Here is a 3,710-nt window from a genome sequence, read left to right on the forward strand (position 1 = left end):
GTGTTGACTAAAAAAGGTTTGTCTGAGTAATAAGTTATAACTGAGTAAGAAAACATGTTGTTTGATTGTATATCTGACTGAATGTGCTGACAGAGGAAAAATGACCATTTTACCCTCCTATTCTATACATTAATGAATGAAGTTGCTGAAGATTTATTAAAACATACAAATTGTCAAACAAATATTTTAGTAATCTGTGAAATTGGAGAGGAAAAAAAGAACAGACATGGTATTACAATTGGAGAAGAAAAGAGCATTTATTTGTGAAATTATAGGTCAAAAGGGTATTTTAGTAATTTTAACAAGAAATTATCCATAAGTTTTTTATGTTCGATGTTCTACAAGTTTTGACTATTTATACACGAATACGATGGTAATCCAAAACAAAAACATTGATTTTCTAATGAGATTCACATCATCAATTTCATGAAAACCTATCTTCATCAATTTGATGTTGATTCACCAACTTGATAAGATGCTCATAGCTCTCAGATCCATCTTTTTTTTATATCACAATCTGATATGTTTTTTCCATTCTCTTGATTAATCTAGCCACTGAAAACTCTCTCATTAACAAATTGTATCCTCAGGTAAAGTACAAACAATTGAAGTGAAAATTGAGAACATCACAAACCTGAAACCCAAATGTTTGGTCCTGCATATGCATACAAATGATTCTTTGTTCCTACATTTACAGCAAAATAACTTTTAGAAAATAGGACAAAAATCAACAGCAAAATGGGAACATTCAACAATAGTAGAACATTCAACAGCAAAATGGGAAAAATCAACAGAAATCGATAACTGCAAAATCAGAGAAATCGAACCCATACATGTTCAACAGAAAATCAGACCTGATGATGTTCAATAGCAAAGTCGAACCCATACCTAATTATGTGGAAATCGTACCTGGTGAGAAAAATGAGAAGAGGCAGTCGATGGAGGTGTTGGTATGGAAGAGATCGTCGGTAGGTGATCACAGAAATCGTCGATGGTTGGTTGATGCGTGGCTATGGAGACGCTGCAAGAAGATGGAGGCGCTGGAAGAGAACGGTAAGGCAAGGGTAAAGAGGGAAACGTAGCTTTCTTTCTCAGTTAGCTATCTTCCCGCATCTATCTCAATCAGATTTTTCATATCGAGTCAGATGCCCAAAGTTAGATTATCAAACACTTTTTGCTGACCGAGTCAGCCAAAAACGTCTGACTCGACTCGGTCAGACGAGTATCAAACAGGACCTTACTGTAAACATAAGTCTATGTCTTATGTTCCGAAATCACTGCATGCAAGCCTCCATGACCATAATGGTTGAATAATGTTTTGAAGATGGGTAACCTTACAACCCAAATCGTAATCTTGCAATATGTGATACGCTTGTTTATTTAATTCAATTCAAACATTTATGCAAATTTTACAGTACCGCTTTTCAATTTATCGGTCCCATGGTCCGATTTGCACCGAAAATTTTGTAATGTGAGCAACATGAATACATGATGTGCATAAGACTACAAGTGTTGATGAAAATTTCAAGCTGATAACACAAAATTTGGTGAGGACGTTCCAAAGAAAAACATTGAGAATATGAGATTAAAAGAGCACTTTTAACTTTGTTGTTTGTTCCAACCAAACAACTTCATCATTATATATATATATATATATATATATATATATATATATATATATATATAGAGAGAGAGAGAGTTAGGTTCAGGTGTTCTAAGTAAGTATTGTGTTATTGTATGCATAGATGTGGGCCAATCAAAATTAAATAAAAATTTAAATAATTAAATAAATAAACAAGGGTATTTTAGTATTTTGATAAATAGCTTCCACAAATAGTCCCTATAATCATGTTAGCATTCACTTTTAACCTAATTTTTTTTTTCTTATATACAGCCATCATCAGTCAAACACCTTCTCTCACTCTCTCCGTTCAACTCCGACTGTATTACCATGGCTCCACCGCCGTCCCCCACCAGTCTCCATATCAAATCTATCGTATTTCCACCATCCGTCAAGCCTTCTGGTGCAACCACCACTTTGTTCCTCGCCGGAGCAGGTATTAATTCCCATATTCAAATCAGTAATTAAACTCGATCTTCCAACGATATAAAATCATGTCACTTTCATCTCTTCAGTTAGGTTTACAATTTTATTGTTAATTGGAGTTTGAATCGTCTAAATCGTGGTTTCTATCATGCGCAAGGTGTGAGAGGTATGTAAATCGAAGGTAACTTCATGAAGTTCACGGGGATTGGTGTGTATCTGGAGGATAAAGCTATTCCGTCACTCGCCGTTAAATGGAAGGGCAAAACTGCTGTTGAGTTGACAGATTCCGTTGAGTTCTTCAGAGACATTGTTACTGGTAAGCTTCAACTAATTTTGTGCTTATGACTCTGGTCAAGAACGAGCATCATCTGGTCAAAAACTAGTCAGGTATTCTGAACACCTCAAATTTGATTCTAAATAACATTTATTGATCTTCAAAAGTAAACTTTTTTTTTCTTCCAGGAACCTGCTTCTGTTGCATTTTCTGCTCTGAATTTAGCAATGCACTTTCATGGGTGGCTTTCCTTCTTCATTCAAGCTACCTATGAAACCAGATAAAAAGCCTTACTATGATTATGCTGGTCTATGGCATTTATACGGGCTTCTAGCATTGAATTCCTGGTTTTGGAGTGCTGTTTTTCACAGTCGGTGAGTTTATCAAGGTCTCTTTGGTATGATGGAATCAAATCACAAAGGAATGGAATGAGTTCATGGGGAATGCTTCATTCCGTTCCTATTTGACAAACAAACAAGATTTTCATTCCATTCCCTCTTTGATTACTGCATATACCAAACACTACCTACATGATTGTTTTGTCCCAAATATATATATTAAATAAAAAAAGTTTTATAAATTTTGTTGTTATGTACACAGAGATGTGGAATTGACAGAAAAGTTGTACTACTATTCTGCAATTGCATTGCTTGGATACTGGCTGATTGTATCCATATTAAGAAGGTAGTCATCGAGAGTTGCAGCCTTTATCTTCGTTCCCTTGACACTGTTGGTAGGTCTAAATACCTTTAAGCAAATTTTCTAGTTTTCTGAATTTCTTTGAAAAATATTAAAAAAATACTTGAGAAGATGTATCATTCTATCAATTAGGTATTAGATATTGAACCTTAAGATCAATTTGTTTTGAATTATGTGTTTGTGTTATTCATCTTTTTTTTTTAATAAAGAGAATACCAAATTACTAATTTTGATAATATTCGTTTATAGTATTCTATCAGAAAAGAATGTTTTTTATGCTATTCATTAACATATTCTGTTAGAATACCCGAATTAATATAATTATTGGTAAATGAATTCGGATTCTATCAGAATGAAATCACGAATTCCAATTATGTTGGAATGGAATATGGATATTTTCTCACTAATTTATTCATTGGATTTGTTTCCACAGAAGCTGATGCTTGAAGAACGGACCACAAAATTTGAACGACGCCTCTTAGCAACATTATTCTTTTAGAATGTGTTAGAGTCTTTGTTAGATTTTGATGTTTTTTTTCTCGATTTGAAAGTTATTAGCTTGAAGAACGGATCACAAAATTTTAACAATAAATGATTGGCCCACATTGATTCTTCATTTCAAATTTGACACTCTAATTACATTAAATTAATAACATTAGAATAAGAAATAAAATAAAATTATAAGGTAAT

General features: G+C 33.4%; 1 pseudogene; it reads left to right on the top strand.

Moving 5' to 3' along the window:
- Positions 1-1,909: 1,909 nt before the first annotated feature.
- On the top strand, positions 1,910-2,595 carry LOC145112998 (chalcone--flavanone isomerase pseudogene; annotated as a pseudogene).
- Positions 2,596-3,710: the final 1,115 nt, after the last annotated feature.

The sequence above is a fragment of the Lactuca virosa genome, chromosome 5 (assembly GCF_052849685.1).
Source record: "Lactuca virosa cultivar CGN04683 chromosome 5, Lactuca_virosa_CGN04683_v6, whole genome shotgun sequence".
Lineage (NCBI taxonomy): Eukaryota > Viridiplantae > Streptophyta > Magnoliopsida > Asterales > Asteraceae > Lactuca > Lactuca virosa.